Consider the following 5,319-nt stretch of genomic DNA (forward strand, 5'->3'; position numbering starts at 1 on the left):
TCATGCACCTCCATGAACGATTCCCATAGGGAATGCTGGGGAATTGATCCGCGGGTATCTGGGACTCTGGGGGGGCTGTTTTTTGAGATAGAGGCACCAAATTTTCAGTATAGCATCTAGTGCCTCTCCCCAAAATACCTCCCAAGTTTCAAAAAGATTGGACCAGGGGGTCCAATTCTATGAGCCCCAAAAGAAGGTGCTTCTATCCTTCATTATTTCCTATGGAAGGAAGGCATTTAAAAATTTGTGCAGTCCCTTTAAATGTGATGGCCAGAACTCCCTTGAAGTTCAATTTTGCTTGTCACACCCTTGCTCTTGGCTCTGCCCCAAATGTCTCCTGGCTCCACCCCCAAAGTCCCCAGATATTTTTTAAATTGGACTTGGCAACCCTACCTGGAAATGACACCATCACGCTGGGCACATCACACCGGGGACACTCTAGGACTTGGGCAAAAACTCTACGGTACCATACAGAGGCCTCAGCATGGTACAACGCTATAGAGTCCACCCTTCAAGGCAACCATTTTCTCCAGGGGTAATACAATAGCACAGGTACCGGTGTATTAAGCACAATATATCCTTCAAAACCTCACCGGTTGAATTATCACTCTCACACAAAAAAGTGTGTAAACAAACATTTAGTGCACAGTTTTATAATAAGTTCACACAGCAAAATAATAGAACGAACGTCCACACGACGCTCCCCCAGACTGTTTTCTAAAGTTGCATGTCAGAGGCACTGCCTCCAGCCGCTTCTTGCAGTTCAGAATCTGGGTGGAGACAAGGGCATCGTTCCGCACAACTTTTCACAGTGGGCGTTTTCGCACTGACCTTCAAGTAGCGCGACCACCCTCTTCACACCGGAGGATCTGCCCGGATTTCGCACAAGAAGCGCCGGCGCACCCAAAAGAGCCGGCGACTTCCGTCGCGAAACCCGCTCAAACGGAAACCGCCAAGAAGCAGGAAAACGTTTGAGCGGGTTTCGCGACGGAAGTAGCCGGCTCTTTTGGGTGCGCCGGCGCTTCTTGTGCGAAATCCGGGCAGATCCTCCGGTGTGAAGAGGGTGGTCGCGCCACTTGAAGGTCAGTGCGAAAACGCCCAAAGAGTTCAAAAGACCGTATTTCCTGGATTTCCTACGGTTTCGTTGGTTTCACCCTTCGTCAGTCTTCTCTCAATGCTGTTTTAACTGGATCCACTGTACAAGGAATTCAATCACGGATCAATGCGCACATGCTCAAGTCTCTGCTAACAGTCTGGGGGAGCATTGTGTGGGTGTTCGTTCTATTATTTTGCTGTATGGACATTATAAACTGTGCACTAAATATGTTTGTTTACACACTTTTTGTGTGAGAGTGATAATTCAACCGGTGAGGTTTTGAAGGATACATTGTATTTTCTCAGGCAGCTGGAGATCAGTTGTAAAAGTGAGAGATCTCCAGGCCCCACCTGGAGGCTGGTAACCCTATGAGGGGGGCATTGAGCAATACTTCCCCATGTGTAATCCTAAGGAGATCTACACCTTTCTAAGTCCACTGACTTCAGTGGACTTACAAGGATATAAAATTGCTAAGGATGGCACTGTAAAAATTGTTTAGCTTTGGCTAAGTCATAGCCTCAGGTCCCAAAAAATCTACTTAGGTAAACAGAACTTGCCATGCAGTTCTTGGTATCCCAGCTGTAATCACTGGCTCTGCACGGCTTAACTGCAAAACATAAAAGCCTTCCCTTCTCAAATCAACTTACATGACGAAATTAAGTTAGTCTCTAAAACAAACACAGAACGAATTCCCAGAGAGTTCAAAGCTGCAGCTATATTATTAACTGCAGCTGGCAAAATAATTCATTAGGATCCTTGTTCGTGATAAATCTGTAATTGAATGACGGTCGCAACCCAGTTTCCCCAGCAAGCAAAAGGAAAGGGGGATAGAGTTACGTGAGAATTAAAGAAATGGGGCCACAAATTAGTAGGAAGAATCATTTTTCATAGCCGAGTTCAGTGTGTCACTTTAAAGCAGGGGTGTCAAACATGCAGTTTAGGGGCCAAATCAGGCCCCCGGAGGGCTCCTATCAGGCTCCTGAGCAACTGGCTGTCCTCTGCTTCCTTCTCCCTCTCTCTTGCTTCCTTCTGCATGTCAGCTTGCTTTGCAAGGCTTGCTCAATGACAGAGGAGCTACAGAGCAAAATCTCTATTTTCCCCATTGGCTGAGGCTCCTCCCTTGGGGAGAAAGTGGGGAGGAATAGCCTGCTTTGCCAGGCTTTCTCAATTGCTCAGTGGAGCTACTGACCCAAGGCTCCCTTCCTTCTATCGGCTGAGTCTCCCCCTCAGTCCCCTGATAAGGGAAGGAAAGAGCCAGAGCTTCCTTTGCCCAGTTCCCTGGATCCCACGGGAGAAATACAAAGAAAGCATCTTTAAGACCAATGACTGCTAACATTTTAATACGTACACACATGGCCCGGCCCAACATGGCTCGGTCCAACGTGACATGGCCCAGTCCAACAAGGTCACATTTATGTCAGATCCAGCCCTCATAACAAATGAGTTCGACACCCCTGCTTTAAAGGATTCACTTTCATGTACACTATGGCTTCAGGAGCCCTGACCTGGATGACCCACGCTAGCCTAATCTAATCAGATCTTGGAAGCTAAGTAGGGTCAGCCCTGGTCAGTATTTAGATGGGAGACCACCAAGGAAGTACAGGGTCACTATGCAGAAGTAAGGCAATGGCAAACCACCTCTGAACATCTCTTAGTTGGGGGCAAGCGATAGCCTGGTTTGAGGCCCTCTCCCTACTTCAGGGATATTAGAAAGCTGAGGGGGGGGGGAGGTTGAATTTCTGCTAGACAACTCCATAAGAACATAAGAGAAGTCATGTTGGACCAGGCCAATGGCCCATCCAGTCCAACACTCTGTCACACAGTGGCCAAAAGAACCCAGGTACCATCAGGAGGTCCATCAGTGGAGCCAGGACACTGGAAGTCCTCACACTGTTGGCCCTCCCAAGCACCAGGAATACAGAGCATCACTGCCCCAGACAGAGTTCCAACAATACGCTGTGGCTAATAGCCACTGATGGACCTCTGCTCCATATGTTGATCCAATCCCCTCTTGAAGCTGGCTATGCTTGTAGTCACCACCACCTCCTGTGGCAGTGAATTATACTCCAGTATACCCTATGGACACCCATCTCCATAAGATATAATAATCAATCCATGGGTATTTGCAGCTCTGGGGGGACTGTTTTTTCTTAGGTAGAGGCACCAAATGTTTAGCGTAACATCTGGAGCCCCTCCAAGTTTCAAAAAGATAGGATCAGGGGGTCCAATTCTATGAGGCAAAAGTATGTGCCCCTATCCATGATTATTTCTAATGGAACAAAGTCTTTTTTTTAAAGGAACAAGGTCCCTTTGGATGTGATGGCCAGAATTCTCTTCAGAGATCGATTGTGCTTGTCACACCCTGGCTCCTGGCACCACCCCCAAAATCTCCTGGCTCCACCTCCAAAGTCCTCATATATTTCCTGTGTCAGACCTGGCGACCCTAACATCTCTTGTCTTGAAAACCCTGTAAGGTCTCCATAAGCTGGGTGTGACTTAACAGCATTTTACACCACCACCACCACCACCACAATTGCTCTCAGAGAGACAGGTGGGCTGTCAGCCTCTCTGAGGTGTAGGACTTGTGCCAGGGATGGAAATAAAAGTGGCTCTTTTGGCGGACAGAGAGCCAGTTTGGTGTAGTGATTAAGTGTATGGACTCTTATCTGGGAGAACCGGATTTGATTCCCCACTCCTCCACTTGAATGGCCTTGGGTCAGCCATAGTTCTCAGAAGAGTTATCCTTGAAAGGGCAGCTTCTGTAATAGTTCTCTCAGCCCCACCCACCTCACAGAGTGTCTGTTATGGGGGAGGAAGATAAAGGAGATTGTGAGCCACTCTAAGACTCTGAGATTCGGAGTGGAGGGTGGGATATTACTCCAGTATCATCACCAATATCATCAAATGCGGTATTGCCCAAGCTGAGGAGTACCAGGGATTTAAAGTATTTCTCATATCACTCATTTCCACTATGAGCAGCATCCACCCAAAATCTCAAATACCTCAGAGTCAGAAGAGATAACGAGGGCAGCAAAATCAGATCAGATGGAAGCACACTTAAACAGCAGTCAGAATTAGGGTTGCCGATTCTTGGTTGAAAAAAATCAGGAGATTTGGGAGTGGAGCTTGGGGAGGAGCAGGGCTCTTTATTCTAGCAGGAGCTCCTCTGCATGTAGCCAATCCTCCAAGATCTTACAAAAAAGAGCACTCATAATTTGTGTGCAACAGTTGAAAGGGCCCTGATTCTCCTGCTCAACAACCTCATCTCAGTCCAATATAGCTTGAGGAAGAAGACTGCAGATTTATACCCTGCCCTTCTCTCTGAATCAGAGACTCAGAACAGCTTACAATCTCCTATATCTTTTCCTCCCACAACAGATTTCATTTCATTTCATTTCATTTCATTTGATTTATATCCCGCCCTACCCCACCAAAGCGGGCTCAGAGCGGCTTACAACACAGAGATTCTAACAATAAAATTCAAATTTTAAATACAATAACAATTTATATAATTAAGATATTAAAACATTAAAATGCATTAAAAATCAGTACATCAATCCAGCACTACGCTATCTATCAACTTCCTTCAGTATTTTGGTAGTTTTGGTGGTTTTCGTGCCGGTCAGTTATAGGCCAACTGGAAGAGGACTGTCTTACAGGCCCTGCGGAATTGTCCAATATCCCGCAGGGCCCTGACCTCCTCCGGTAACTGGTTCCACCAGCAAGGGGCTGTTATTGAGAAGGCCCTGTCCCTGGTTGACTTCACCAGGCCTCCCTTGGCCCGGAGATTACGAGCAGATTTTGGGAGCCAGAACGCAGTACTCTCTGGGGAACATATGGGAAGAGACGGTCCCTAAGGTAGGCAGGTCCTAGACCATATAGGGCTTTAAAGGTAATAACCAGCACCTTGTACCGGACCTGCAAGAGCCATGGCTTACCCAAGGCCATGCCATAGGGTTGCCAATCCCCAGGTGGGGGCAGGGGATCCCCCAGTTTGGAGGCCCTCCCCCCGCTTCAGGGTCCTCAGAAAGCAGGGAGAGGGGAGGGAAATGTCTGCTGGGAACTCTGTTATTCCCTATGGAGATTTATCATAGAGAATTGATCCGTGGGTATCTGGGGCTCTGGGGGGGCTATTTTTGGGGGTAGAGGCACCGCATTTTCAGTATAGCATCTAGTGCCTCTTCCCAAAATACCCTCCAAGTTTCAAAACGATTGGACCAGGG

Source organism: Heteronotia binoei, chromosome 4 (assembly GCF_032191835.1).
Source record: "Heteronotia binoei isolate CCM8104 ecotype False Entrance Well chromosome 4, APGP_CSIRO_Hbin_v1, whole genome shotgun sequence".
Lineage (NCBI taxonomy): Eukaryota > Metazoa > Chordata > Lepidosauria > Squamata > Gekkonidae > Heteronotia > Heteronotia binoei.